This window comes from Gossypium hirsutum, chromosome A10, assembly GCF_007990345.1.
Source record: "Gossypium hirsutum isolate 1008001.06 chromosome A10, Gossypium_hirsutum_v2.1, whole genome shotgun sequence".
Taxonomy (NCBI): Eukaryota; Viridiplantae; Streptophyta; class Magnoliopsida; order Malvales; family Malvaceae; genus Gossypium; species Gossypium hirsutum.
In genome coordinates this window covers 56,886,849-56,903,318 of record NC_053433.1, presented here as the reverse complement: position 1 = coordinate 56,903,318, position 16,470 = coordinate 56,886,849, and positions in this window count along the sequence as shown.

The following is a 16,470-nucleotide window of genomic DNA, read 5'->3' as shown; positions in this document are numbered from 1 at the left end:
ATGATATTCCATTGAAACGAGTAAGTTGTATGTAAATGATACAACTACATTGCTAATGTATGTATTGAATTGTATTTGAATTAATATAGCATAAATTTCTTGATTGTGGAATTGAGAAAATATGATGATAATAGAGATAGTAGAGTTCCCGTTTGAACCCAATAAATAAATCGGATATTCATGCCATGACATATGAGCTATTGTGGGCTAGTGCAAGACATGTTTGGGACATGCATCGGCCACATTATGAGAGCCAATGTAAGACCATGTCTGGGACATGGCATCGGCATTGAGACGAGAGCTAGTGTAAGACATGTCTAGGACATGCATTGGCCTCGAGATGTAAGCCAGTGTAAGACATGTCTGGGACATGCATCGGCTGTTTCAGTGTAAGACCATGTCTGGGGCATGGCATCGAAATAGATATGTGAGAGCTAGTGTAAGACCATTTCTGGGACATGGCGTCGGCCTCGATTTCAATAGTCAGTGTAAGACCAAGTCTGGGATATGTCATCGATTTGATGGATGAGCCAGTGTAAGACTATGTCTGGGACATGGCATCAGCATTATACCCTATGTTTGAGGCTTAGTGAATATCCGATAGCTTTCCGAATGGTTCAACGGTGAGAGTTACGGTTTAAGCTAAATGAGAAATGTTATGACCATATTTTGAGTGGTACAGGTACTTACATGAAATTGATGAGATGTGAATTCAATTTATGTTATAGTGAGGAATGAATATGAGCATGTTGAGTTACACAGGTATGTATGCCAAGCTCATGAGAAATGATTTCAGTTTATGATGCACATTTGGTAAATATGTAAATAGGTAATTCATGTCTATGAAAATGATTTTGTGATAACCTGACCAATGTGGTAAAAATGAATTAATATGGTGTGATAAACTTAGTATCATTAATTTACACTAAAATAGTTTTGGACAGCAGCCATAGTTCGACTTTGAAAATCCACCTAAAATTGTGGAAATTGAGTTAGAGGTTGAATAAAATATGAAATAAAATCCTAATGAGTCTAGTTTCACATAAAAGAAGCGGTGTAAGAAAAAGAGTCTCATAGTATGAAATATTTAAATTATTGTGAGACAGAGTCAAAATGACCTTGAAATCCCTATTTTGATTTGAGAAAATCATTGAAAATTGTAAAAAAATATTTATGAGTTATAATTTATATGAATAGAATTATTAATGAGTCTATTTTCAAGAGAAATAGAAAAAAACATCATCCCAATCCCGTATTATGAGATAACTTATTTTTAGTGAGGAGGGGTCAAAACTATCAAACATCAAAAAAGGGTAACTATAAGGAATAAATTGTACTAGTTGGCTAAACTAAAAATTCTAAAAATTTTATGGTAAGAAGCTATGTGTCTCTAATTTCAGATAAAATTAGGATAACTTAATTTGGAGATGCATAGCTCTAGATATAAATCATTTATTGACTGTGAGTCGAGAAAACAACTTGACTAGAACATGAGTAACAATGCAAATAGGGTTGTATTACCATGAGAAGCAAGTTGATAAATTGCTTATTATTTTTATACGGTCTTACTAAGCTATAAAACTTACCCCCTTCCTTTCCTTTCCTTAGTGTTTTTAGGTTAGCTCGGGGTTGGAGATAGTCGAAGGTATCATCACACTATCAAGTCGCTACTTTTGGAATAATGAAGCATATATTAGAAATTTCAAGTGAGTGACATGTATAGGGATCTAGTTGATTGACATGTATTATTTTTCTTTGGCCAAATGTGTTGGCTTATATTGACTTATATGTATATGGACATGATATGAGGCTCATATTGTTTATGTCTTGTAAGCTTAGCTAATCACGTCATGTCTAATGTTTATAATGTGATTATGTTCGTTTACCGTGCATGGTTAGTAATATGACATGTGTGTTGGATGTATGCTCTATGACCAATTAAGGTGGTCATAGCCATGTAGTAATTGCACGTTATAAACACAACGTGATAATGATTGAACATGAGTGCTTGATGAATAAGTTGGTAACCATAGTATAATGGTAAAAGTGGTCATCAAAATGACAAGTCTTATGAATATGAAATAAGGAGTCTAGACTTGGTATTGCATGAGTAGATGCATTACTTGTAAGAGGACATGTCAATGTTAAGGATATGTCTTAATAAAGAGTGTTTAATCACTAAAATGATGCCATGATTTGCGATTATGATGTACATAAGGTTGTAAGAGATTATGGCAACATGAAGGCTTGAAAATTAGCCTAAGTGTTGGCCACAAGGGCTGAGACACGGCCGTGTGGGGGACACGGCCTGGAGACACGGGCATGTGGCCGGGCCGTGTGGTTCGATGTGCATGCTGACATCATAAATAGAGAGTTACATGGCCTAAGGACACGGACGTGCCAAAGGCACACGGGCATGTCCCTATGTCCACACGGGTGTGTGACCCTGTTTCATGAGAAAATTTTTTAAGTTTTCCTGAAACTTCTTAAATTTCTCGGTTTAGTCCCAAATCGATTCTGATGAATGTTTTGGGCTTCGTAAACCCAAATAAGGGACGACATGCATGTGTTTGAAAGGTTTTGAATTAAAAGATATTTTATGGCCTGGTTTTTATAAGACTGTGTATGTTTATGTCCGGTAATGCCTCGTACCATGTTCCAGCATCAGACATGGGTATGGGTGTTACATTTAGTGGTATCAGAGCATGATTTAATAGGTTTTCAGACAACCTAGCACGTGTAAGAGTCTAGCTATACATGCCACAAGTTTGTGATAGTGTGATGTCTCCTGACGCGAATGAGAGCTATCTTGTGTGGGCAAGGTACTCTCCAACCGAGCTACACCCGATCACGTAGATAATGATGCTAAAGTATTCAATAAAGTACAGTTATGAAGAGTTGAAACTTGGAAAGGTACGAACAAGAATTTGTGAAATGTATATGTACATATTTGTGATGTGAGAAACATGAAATAGAATGTGTACATGATTGATTTGTTCAAGTGAACACATGTGTTTAAATAACTTACTAAATATATAGGTAGAAAAAATGTTCATGTATACTTATTTGAATGAATATGGTTGGCAAATTCACATAGTCTGAGTATAAGTGTTAAATTGCTTGGATTGATTTACATGTTTGTAATGATATGCATACGATGATGTGCAAAATGAAAGTACAGATTGGAATATACTTATCTATGTTTGTTGGCTCTCGTATGATGTTATGTACATGACTAGTTTGATTAAATGAATGGGATAAGTAAAGTTACTCAGAATTCATAGAGTGCATGTATGAGTATACTTGTCTAAATGAGATAACCGAAAAGTTGGTGTAAAATGAATATGAATGTTGGTCTGTCTGAAATGAATGATATGATTTTGATGATGTTGCTATGATGATGAAAGTTGTGTTACATGTATATGTATATGAGAGTCGAGTCGGAGGCCCTACGACCTCACTTCCTTACCAGAGTGGTGTATTGTAATGGAATTTCACGAGAATTACGCTGAATAAATTCACAAGTATGTAACGAAAGAGTTTTGTGGAGAAATATCTATAAACATGATTAGAGATTGAGAATGAGTTGATAAGTAAGCCAGGGCTAAAAAAGTATTAGGTTGACATACAGATTATGTGAATTATGCACTGTCACAGTTAGAGAGGAAATGTACTTTGATAAATCGAATTACTCAGGTACGAGGTTGAGCAAGTGTAATAATATGGGATTTGTGATGACAGAAATAGTTAGAGGAATAATATTTGAAACATGAAATGTTTGAGTATGGAAATCATAGTGAGTAGATGATAACTGCCTCTCTTGATATATTTTAAGAGATCACTGTTCTCGGAAGTATTATAGTGGCTATCTATCTTTTGATGAAATTCTTGTTATATGAGAATGTTATCTGATCTTAATGTCAAATGAAGACATTGTCAGTCTGACTGGTTTATAATTTGCTTTGCTCTACTTCGCTTTAATATTCTGTTATATTTAGTCTGATTGGAACTTATGAGAAAATGTACATGATGCTATGATTCTGTTTCTTTAAATTATCGTATTTGATTTCAGTGGGATTAAATGATACTTTCTTCTAGACTTTTCCCCTCTAAGGAATTATCGAAGTCTTTCATATTTTCTTAAGAGGTTGTTTTCGGTCTTCCAATATAGTCCCATATCTTGCGATTTCTCTATCCTAGATTTCTTTACTTGGTTTTCTTGTTATCTTTGTTCCATAATCTATTAATTATGACTCATGTTCAAAGTGTGTTCTTTAGCTTGCAATAATCATATCAAGTGTGACTATGCTTTTGATTTAATCATGGTAATACGGTGATTTTAATATTTAGATTTCTCTAATTTGCGTATAAGGATTTGACATCGGCAAAGGCCTAAATGGTGAAATTTTGAATTTCAATTGGTATGATAGATCTCTTTTCTCAAGTAAGTTAATTGAAATTAATGCCTTCAATTGAGATATCTGTGTTATTTGGGTTAATGCAATCGTATGATCTTTGAGAAAGCAAATTCTGGCTAAGGGTACTTGAACAAAAAAATCCAAAACTTATACAGAAATTTCGCGAGGAAACCCTCGGGAATAGTGTATTAATGATTGAATTTGTAGCTTGACATTGTTGATTTTTGTGCATGAATTCTAGAAATGTTGAAAAGTTTAAGGATGTATATCAAGTGTCATTAGAATTATTTTTGCATGCGCTAGCACAAGAATGGAGATGAGAAAAATGTTATGAGACGAGATATGTAAATCATGCTGGTATGTACTGAATCCCTGCTCATCAGATTCATGGAATTTTGTGTCTCTATGATTGATAGATTTCTTGGAATTCTAGTCTCCACCAATCGGATTGAGATTCGGGTTTTATATCATGATTTCTTGGGAAGGCTAAAGGAGGCTTTGAAATTTAGAAGTAACTGAGAGTTAAATTGGTAAACAATTAAACTGTGTGAAATTATAGAGAGCATAAGACCAAGATGGACCCACTAGTTTCACTTTTAGAATTCGAAAAGATTCAAGTGAGAGTGTATATGTAGCATGATGGTATGGATCAGACATTTGAGTGCATGAACTCTCAAATAGAGGTTAAGGTTTGGTGAAAGTGTTGTATAACGAAGAATCGCTCATGATTCGAATATGAGAAATTAATGAGACAAGTATTAAAGGTACAAAAGAGTAAAATTTCTTTCGCAATGATTTTGAGAAAGAGAAGTTTATGTGAGAAACCAAATCACTTTCTTGGTAAGACTTTCGGGGACGAAAATCCTTAAGGGGGGAAATTGTAACAGCCCGATTTGGGGCCTAGTCAGAACAGTGGTTTCAGAACCATTATTCTGAGGCCAGAGAAATTATTTTTAATAATATTTTATGTGTTATAGCATGATTATATGAGTACATGAAAATTTTGGTAAAATAATTTTAGCGATTTCATACTTAATTTCGAAAAAGGACTAAATCGTATAAAGGATGGAAGTTTTATTTTGCTAGCTAAATATGTTAAATAGCTAGAGAACCAAAATTTGGGGTGTTTAAAGAGCAATTAGACCCTTAAAATGTTGATGGCCGGCCATAGGGGGGACAAAAGAGTTGAAAAGTAAAAAATTTGGTATGGTTGGTATTTGATGACATATACAAAGACTAATAAAATAAAACAAAAATAGCCACCCTTCTTCTCCATCTTTCTCAATCGAAAATTAGGGAAGAAAAACCTCCATGGGAGCTTGAAAATTTCAGCAACATAAGCCTCTTTCATGTAAGTCATTTCGGTGTTGGTTTTTGATGTTTTTGATGTTTTTGGGATCCTTGAAGCATGATATAGCTATTTCTATCATTATTTTGAACTAGGGTTTATGTTAAAAAATTCACCCATGTGTTTCATGCATGTTTTTTGATGTTTAATGGAGGAAAATGAAAGTTTGATGTTAGATAAACATCTTTTGTTAAGTGATTTTTCATGAAACCCCCTAAAAGGACCATTTTGTGAAAGTTGTAAAATAAGTTGTGAATATGTGAAATAATTGAAATTGTGGGTTTCTATAATTATAAAAAGAATTCGGTTAGGCTTGGTAAAGGAGGAAATTTGATAAAAATCAATTTACGAGCCTAAGGGCAAAATCGTAATTTTTGTAAAGTCTAAGGGCGAAACGATCATTTTGTCAAATTATGAATTCTAAAATCTTATAATTAATGTCATGATTAAATGAGTGAATTTCATCATGTTAGATCAAGAAAATCGAGATTTGGGCTTAAATCGAGAAAGTGCGTGGTTAAGGACAAAAAGAGAATAATTAGCCGAAATTGCATTTCAAGTAACTCCGTGTGATTAAATGAGCATGAAATTTATGCCATTGTTATTATACTTGAAAATCTATCTTTCCATGATTTTATTAAATTTTATGTTGATGATATTGTATATGATAAATTGATGTCAAATACAAATAACATTTATGTGTTGATTGAATGCTTGGAGATTTGATGGAATATGATATTCCATTGAAACGAGTAAGTTGTATGTAAATAATACAACTATATTACTAATGTATGTGTTGAATTGTATTTGAACTAATATAACATAAATTTCTTGATTGTGGAATTGAGAAAATATGATGATAATAGAGATAGTAGAGTTCCCATTTGAGCCTAGGAAATAAATCAGATATTCATGCCATGACATATGGGTTATTGTGGGCTAGTGTAAGATATGTCTGGTACATGCATCGGCTACATTATAAAAGCCAGTGTAAGACCATGTCTTGGACATGGCATCGGTATTGAGACGAGAGCTAGTGTAAGACATGTCTGGGACATGCATCGGCTACGAGATGTGTCAGTCTAAGACCAATGTGGTAAAAATGAATTAATATGGTGTGATAAACTTAGTATCATTAATTTACACTAAAACAGTTTGGACAGCAGCCATAGTCTAACTTTGAAAATCCACCAAAAATTGTGAAAATTGAGTTAGAGGTTGAATAAAATATGAAATTAAAGCCTAATGAGTCTAGTTTCACATAGAAGAAACGGTGTAAGAAAAAGAGTCTCATATTATGAAATATTTAAATTGTTGTGAGACAGAGTCAAAATGAATTTGAAATCCCCTATTCTGATTTGAAAAAATCTTTGAAAATTTTATAAAAATAGTTTTAAGTTATAATTTATATTCCTAGAATTCTTAATTAGTCTATTTTCAAGAGAAATATACGGAAACATCATCTAGGTCCCATATTATGAGATAATTAATTCTTAATGGGTCAGAACTGTTAGATAGTGAAAAAAGGTAACTTTAAGAAATAAACTATACTAATTGGCTAAACCAAAAATTCTAAAAAGTTTATGGAAATAATATATGTGAGTCTAGTTTTAGGGAAAATTAGCGGAACTTAATTTGGAGTTGCGTAGCTCTAGATATAAATCATTTAGTGACTGTGACTCAAGAAAATAGTTTGACTATAACATGAGTAAAAATGCAAATAGGGTTTTATTACCATGAGAAGCAAGTTGATAATTTGTTTATTGTAAGCCCCAAATTTTGGGCCTAGATGAATTGGGATTTGGGCTTTGGGTTTCATAAAATTTTTAAGTGAGCAAGAAAATGACAAATGACTTGTTGACTTTTAAGGAATTTGAAGTGTCTAGGTTTGTTGGAGAAGTTCTGGGTTGAGTTTTGTGGTGGAGGAATTTTAATTTAATTATTAAAAGAATCTGGGTTGGAAGTAGATGGGCTTTTAAATAAAGATAAGGGAAAGTGACATCAAAAAGCCTTGTGGAGGAGTGGCTAAGTGACGCCACTTAGGGTGTAGGGAGGTAGCGTTAGTGGATAGCAAGGAGATTCGAGGTTCGAACCCTAGCTTAGTATTTTTGAGAGTTTAATTTTGGCCTTCTAGAAGGTTGGAAGTGGCGTGAAGATGGACTCTAAGGAGAGTATTCAGAAGAGAAAATTTAGGAAATAGATTAGGGAGTTATCAGGGAGAAAAATGAGGAGATGAGAAGGGGGAAGTGATGGAGCTAAATTGGGAATTAAGGGTTAGGCAATTTGGCTAGAGGCTATAAATATGTGCTGAGTTTGGGATCCTAGGCTAATGCCAAATTTTTCATTTTTTTAATGCCGATTGGCTTTTCCATCTTTGCTACCTGATTCTTTTGCCATTCTTTCTCTCCTTAGATCTCTTTTGATTTATCCTTTGGGTTAGTCGATTCCTTCTTCTACCCTTCTTCTTTAATTTGTGCCAAAAAAACCTTATTTACCATATCAATTTAAAAGCCGAAAAGCTGAATCTCCCTTGGGTCGATTACTCTTTTGGTGTAAGTACCTTATCTCTTTTTTGGCTAGTATTGTTAATAGCGATTACTTCCCTCCCTCAGTCTTTCTAATCAATTTTGGTATAGAATTAGTATCGGATCTCTGGTTTTAGCTCTCTGCCGAATTGCTCCTTAGGTGTTTTGCAGTTTTGGTAAGTATTCCTCTCTTATTGTCTAAGGTTGGCCGAATGGTCATAAGTGAGATAAGGGGGTGAATTATGTTGGATGCTAGTCCCCTAGTATTTGGTTTTAATGAGTAAGATTAATGCAGATCTAAGGAGTACATGATCAAGGAAAAGCTATTAGGGATTGGTGTTCAAGGTAAGGTTAAGGTGAGGTTTCAGTTTTTGGGTAAAATATGTATTAAGCATACGATTAATTGAAGGGTGATATCATTTGTAGGATTAGTGACTATGGGAATCGCAGCACGCTTGCTTACCAAGTGTATACATACACTGCACACACAAGTAGATTGGAAAAAGTTGAAATGCCGAAAAGCTGAAAGTTTGGCTGCAGTAGTCTTGCGAGTGCGTGAACACTAAGGAGGAGGAAATCGATAGGTTGTCTGAGGCCTATGGGCGATTCCATGGACTTGGGCTGTGATCTAGCCAACTGGGCCAATATAGGCTTAATAGGCTCGATGGGCTGTTGGGCCCATAATAGGCAAAATTTGATACTTAATGCTATGCGATAGAAAATTTGTGTGTGAGCATGAATATAAGGTGATTTGGGCCTAACGGGCCATATAAAGGTGATTTGGGCGTAATGGGCCATATGAATATGAATAGGGCCTGATGGGCCATATAAATGAGATTGGGCTAAGTGGGCCATATGCATGTATGTAGGGGTTTTGGGCCTAGTATATGATAACTACATAAAACTTAATTAATTTAATGCGAACGTGGACAAGTCATAGGGTTAAGGTGTGGCAACGGGTATATGCATGTCTATGATTGGAGCTAGGGAGAGCTTGGTACTTAAGCGGTCTTAATGACTCACCTCCTCTTCTCTGGATTCCTACCTGGTGCATAGTATTCATTCATCTTATCTCATGGGATTTGTTAACGGGCCAAGGTAAGTGAAAGCCGTAGTAAAGGGAAAATCACCGATATGCCCCTAAGGGCGAAAATGACCAAATTACCCCTAAGTGTTGAATGTAAGTGTTATGGATGTTACATGCATATCTGCTGCACGCATATGATATTCTGTTTAGGTTGCATATGGGCTGGGAATTATGGAAAGAAGGAAATATATGAGGATCGCATGGTTGCTTGACAACTGTGGATCCACCAACGGCTTATAAGCCCAATGTATAAATGAAGGTAGTTCCGCAACTGGGCTACCATGGACGTGTATCGGTTGGGTGGGTCAATATTTATATCCCCACATGATGTGTATCAGGGGACGGAGTTGGTGTGTAGCAGATGGATCATTGGGATGGGATTGCACTGCATTGGATTGCATGTTTGATGTATGGTAATTATTGAATGTTTGTTACTCGTCGAGGGTTGTACACACTAAGTTTGCAAAAACTCACCCCCTCTTTTATTTTATTTTCAGGTGATGCTCAGTAGAAGGTTCGATGTTTGAGGGACTCTGGGTGGCCAGCTAGCAAGGCAACTGGGACTTGTTTTTCTTTTAGAAGCATATAAGTTTCTATTTTATTAAGTACTTTTCAGGCCAGAATGTAATAAGGCTTCCATTTTGTTATTATTTGGATTATTATTTTTATGTGATGTAATTATAAGGAGTTGAACATGGTTTCTTAAACTATAGTATGTCTTTTCTACGTTTTCGCAACTATTTTTTTAAGGTGACTTATTTTCATCAAATCATATGTTTTGAACAAGCGATTGAAAGGAATTTTTTTATATAATTAAGATTTTCTTTTATTTTAAGAAGGGTTTTCAATGAAAACACGGTTGTTGTTAAAACACTTAAATGTGACACGTCAGATTCGACCATAACGTCTAGGCCAGGTTTAGGGTGTTACACTTATTATTTTCATACGGTCTTACTAAGCTATAAAGCTTACTTCCTTCCTTTCCTTTCCTTTAGTGTTTTTAGGTTAGCTCGGGGTTGGAGATTTTCGGAGGCAGCATTACACTATCAAGTTGCTACCTTTGGCATAATGAAGCGTATATTAGAAACTTCAAGTGAGTGGCATGTATTGGGATCTAGTTGATTCACATGTATTATTTTGCTTTGGCCAAATGTGTTGGCTTATGTTGAGTTATATGTATATGGTCATGAGATGTGGCTCATATTGATTATGGCTTGTAACCTAGCTAATCATGTCATGTTTAATGTTTATAATGTGGTTATGTTTGTTTGCCATGCATGGTTAGTAATATGACATGTGTGTTGGATGTATGCTCTATGACCAGTTGAGGTGGTCATAGCCATGTAGTAATTGCACGTTATAAACACAACATGATAATGATTGAACATGAGTGCTTGATGGATAAGTTGGTAACCATAGTATAATGGTAAAAGAGGTCATCAAAATGACAAGTCTTATGAATGTGAAATAAGGAATCTAGACTTGGTATTGCATGAGTAGATGCATTACTTGTAAGAGGACATGTTAATGTTAAGGATATGTCCTAATAAAGATTGTTTAATCACTAAAATGATGCCATGATTTGCGATTATGATGTGCATATGGTTGTAAGAGATTATGGGAAACATGAAGGCTTGGAAAATAGCCTAAGTGTTGGCCATAAGGGCTGAGACACGGTTGTGTGTCTCAACCATGTGAGGGACACGGCCTGGAGACACAGGCGTGTGGCCCGGCCGTGTGGTTCGATGTGCATGCTAACGTCTTAAATAAAGAGTTACACGGCTTAAGGACACGAGTGTGCCAAAGGAACATGAGCGTGCCCCTATGTCAACACGGTGTGTGACCCTGTTTCATTGGAAAATTTTCTAAGTTTTCCTGAAACTTCTTAAAGTTCTCGGTTTAGTCCCAAATCGATTCTGATGAATGTTTTGGGCTTCGTAGACCCAAATAAGGGATGACATGCATGTGTTTGAAAGGTTTTGAATTAGAAGAGATTTTATGGCCTGATTTTTGCATGAATATGTATGTTTAAGTCCGGTAATGCTTTTAACCCTAGTCCGGCGTCGGACATGGGTAAGGCGTGTTACACCATGCATCAAAAATCATAAGTAATCATGGTTTATAATCATCAATTTAGCATATAAAAATTCATACGTTTATATTGGCATATACAATCATGGCTTAATCGAATGATCATACATCGGATAAACGAATCTCCTTACTCCCAATCAGAATCAGAATCAATCCCGGATTGAGTGGGCCGAGGCCACACACTCTCTTATATCACCTGAAATCAGTCCTGTTGAGTGGAGGCACAAGCTCAACACTCACTTATCTACTCCAAACCAGTCCGCCTAGAGTCTCATTGCTCACAAATAACAATTCAATATGTTAAGTACTCCCAAATCCTATGACATGCCAACTTTATCCAATGAATCCACCATGCTATAATATCAATATAACCAATCAATCATAAGATAATTCAGTCAATAATGTGCCCAATTTAAAGTGCCAAAGTGCATATGTGAATCATGTAACATATCCATTTTAACATCAAATTAAATCTAATATACCAATTACCTATTATCAATGTTCATTTATCAATTGAAATATTAACATACTATGAACCAAAAAACTCCAGCATGCTTTTTTAGTTCACCATTATAATCAATTAAATCAAGCACATAAAATCACTAGATGCTCACTTACCAACACTTAATAAAAATTTCATCACTTAAACATATATTAATAACCTTGAAAAATTAACCAACCAAAACTCAATTAAATATTTGCAATCAGTAATTAATCATCCAATTAAGCATAAGTGAGGGTCAATTTACCAAATCGCCTTTTAATAACACTCACCACACAACTAACTCAACCACAACCAAGTGATCAACCAAGTAAATTTAAGCATCAATTTTGATTAGCTCGATCCTCTTCAAGATTCGGAGCTTCAACAGAGATAAAATATATATTATCACCTTTCAAAAGATATAATAAATACAAATTTTCATCAACTAAGCTACACGAAATTCTCACTCAAAGTTGCCTTACCAGATTTGTATCATCAAGTCGAAAACTCGATTGCTCACAAAATCGATCACTCCAACCCTTCTAATCACTTCCAAACATCATTACTAGACCAAATAAACATATACTAAGCATCAATTTCACAAAATTTTAGAAAATCGATTTATGAAGATGATGAAATTTGAATTTCTTTAAATAACCTTACAAAACATGTTTAATCATGATAAATAAGACCAAAAACTTTCGAATAGATCCATTTTGAGTAGGAACATCAATTGATTTGTGAATTTCCTCTCAAAATTCAAAATCCACCATTAAAACACCTTAAGCTTTGGAAGAAAATACATTAATAAAAAATCATGTAATTATCACTCAAATCATGTAAATATGTTTAGAAATAATAATTACCTTTGATTCATTCTAAATCCTTTGATTAAAAATCTTGATTCAAGACTCTTGAAAAAATTCAAAATATTTTTGGCTATTTTCGTAAATAATAGGATGAAAAGAAAGTATTTTTAAGAAAGAAATTTGTTGATCTATTCTCTAATGATAGATTTTAAAACCGTGTAACAAAAATAAATTTTATAGCTCTCTAATCTATGTAAATGGTGTCAAAAATAGGGTAAATGCATTGCATTTAAAACTGAAACAACCCACCAGAAATTTAAAAAATGAAAAATTTGCCCAATATCCACTCCTATATTTCCCTTACTTTACCAATTGATAATTTCCTCTAAAATTCTAAATTTAAAAGCTTATTTTCCAAATTAATACTCCAAAATTTTCTCTATTTTACAATTAAATCCAATTTAATTCATATTTAAACTTAACTCAAATTAACCCAAATAAAAAATATTTTAAAATTTTTTTCAGCCCAAATTAATTATTTTCACTAATAATTATTTAATTATTTTAAAATTAATTTTCAAAAATATTTTTATTTTTTCCAAATTATTATTTAATCTATTTTAGATTAAATTAACCTCCTATATTAAATTAAAAATTACTATTAACCCGATAAATTTTTAAATTCAAAACCTAAAAAATATACCCAAAATAACTAGACCCAATATAAAGATATTACAAATACATTCTCAAAGGAGGATGGATGCAAATAGGATCCTTTGAATACCTCTGGCGATGTCAGACCTTGATGATCTGTTGGTGTGTTGGGGAGAGCCCTCGGGAGAATTTTTGGTAAGTAGTGCTTACAAACTATTACAAAATTTTCCAGGAAGTCTTCACGCTGATGCTTTACAGACCAACTACAGGAATTTTTACAAACAACTATGGTGCCTAAACCTCCCTTCTAAACTGCAAATTATAATATGAGGATTTCGTCGCATTTTCTTCCTAATCTAGTAGACATGCAAAGATGGAGACTGGTGAATAATGTAATTTGCCCATTGTGTGAACAAGGTGCGAAGTCAATAGATCACATATTCCAGATTGTCCTGTATCAGTTGAAACATGATCAATATTGGGTTTTTCTCATGTACTGAGATCCCAATACCTTATTTTTCCAAAATCATTAACTTTAGGGTCGAACCACTTGTACCTTGAATAACAGACTGATTAATAAAATCCATCAAACAAAATCCAATATAACACTATAATAAACTCGTAAATATTATTAAATAATATTTACAAATTCGATCATCGGAGAACGGGGTTCTGAAATGCCATTTCCAGCATTACTGGAATTCGGGTCATTATATATTCGTCGTCCTGGTTACTATCTTATGATACCACGGAGTCTTTCATCCATGGTCTTACCCATCAAACCTAGTTGTCATAGCATTTTCATCTATGGTCTTACACCGTATACCTTATAACTTGTACCATGCTGCCATGACATGTTTCATCCATAGTCTTAAGCTACGTACCTCATACCAGACTATCATAGCCTCTTTCATCTATGGTTTTACGCCATATACCATTATCGCGATGTCACCCCATAGAGCTTGCTAACCACTGTCACGGCGATACTTTATGGATCCTAATACCATCGTTACAGTGTCACCCTAAGGGCTAATCGATATCGCCATCACTGTAAATACTTTTCCATAATACTAATTTCCCCAATCCTCCTCTCATTACCTCCTTTACACCACCTAACATTGATGCTAAAACATTGCAGTATCCGTTCCGCAAGGCCCAGAGTTTCGCCTATGGTAGTATCTAATAGGTTTACTCCTCATTTCCCCTCCAAATTTCTCTATCCCATAGAGGTTTTTCCTTACAATTATCATGCAATATATGGATCTAATCATCTATCTTAAAGCAACAATAATCAACTTGTCACTACTCAACAACATCATTCATGCACAAAATTCTCTTCATGCTTTCCCTATTTCATGTAAGCAACATATCACCATTTATCACCTAGAAGCAGGGTATAGAAATTCTCCTTATTTTTTTATCCTTGTCACCTTGGCTTGCCCGAACACTAGTGCCTTCTTAGACATTGTAGCAGTCTTTCGATTTTTCTCTTCCCTGGACACCCATGCCCACGACTACTGCACTTCAGGGCAATTGAAATAGAAGATGATGATATTCGAGAGAAGGATGTGTGAACATAATTAAGAAATTCACCCTTCTCTCATCCTCCTACCTATATATATACCCTTATGGTGTGATCTTCACAGACTATTACTGCCACATATGTAACAACCCGTTTTAGCTAAATTGGAACAGTGGTTTTGGGATAACAAATCCGATGTTGAAAAATTATTTAATATTATTTTATGAGTTTACAGCATGATAACATGTATGTGTGAAAATTTCGTGAGCTAATTTTATCGATTGGTTGGTTAATTTGATTAAAAAAAGGACAAAATCGGGTAAAGCGTAAAATTTGAGTTTTGATAGTTAAAAGTATTAAATAGCTATGAAATTAAATTGTGGGAGTCATTATGTTGAAATTGAACCATTGCTAAGGTTAGTGGACATTTATGTCCATGGTTTATGTGTTATATATTAATGTTTTATAAGGTTAAAATGGTAAATTAGTTATTAATGAATTATTAACTAAAACAAAATTAATTTTAAGCTTCATTCTCATCTTCTTGATCGAATTTTGTTGAAGAAAAAGAATCCATTTTAGGGTCTTGATTCGCTATGCTATATTGCTCATTAAGGTATGGCTTTTGTCCCCTTTTTGATGATTTTTATATTTTTGTTATCGTTGCAGCTCAATCTAGCTGACCCGTACCTTTAATTTCGAAACTGTTAAAGATTTTGAGAGTTCCATTGTTGAATCTATATGTTCTTTGATGTTTAATGTTGAAATATGAGAGCTTTATGATAGTTTTACATGTTTTGTTAAGTGATTTTTGGTGAAAATGCATAATAGGGATTAAATTGGAAATTTACAAATTGAGTGGTCAAAATGTGAAATAAATGAAAGTTGTGGCAACTAGGGACCTATGAATAATTTGGCCAATCTTGGGTTTATTGAAATTATGTGAATTTTGTGTATTTGTGAATTAGGGACTAAGTTGATTAAATGTGAAAGTTTAGGGACTAATGTGCAAATAGGCCTAAATTTGTGTCTTGGACTAAATTGAAGGAATGGTTGATTTAATAAGTTAATTTTGAATATATTTAGATCAGAAAAGAAGAATCCAGAATTAGATAGGAGGAAAAGCAAGGTTATCGTGTAGTCGATCCGATCTGTCAATTCCAAATATGAAGTAAGTTCGTATGTGGTAATTTCATTATAAAAGTATGTTAAAAGTTTTGTTATTGCATAAACTGTGATTATGAGATTATGGATAATGTTCGAATTGTGAAAATGACTCTACGAATGCATTCAGTGATAGAAACAGAAATGTGAAAGCTCGGTTAAACTTTAGGAATAGATTTGGATGCTAGTGTCATGCTATTAGATGATAAGTTGAGTTGGCTTCGGGCCATGCATATTGGATGATTTGGCTTCGGGCTATGATAATTGTTCTTCGGATAAGTTACCTTGATTTGGCTATGGGCCATGGTATAGGTACTTATCATATGAGATTATTGAGTATCCAATTTCTATTTCGAATGGTTCAACAG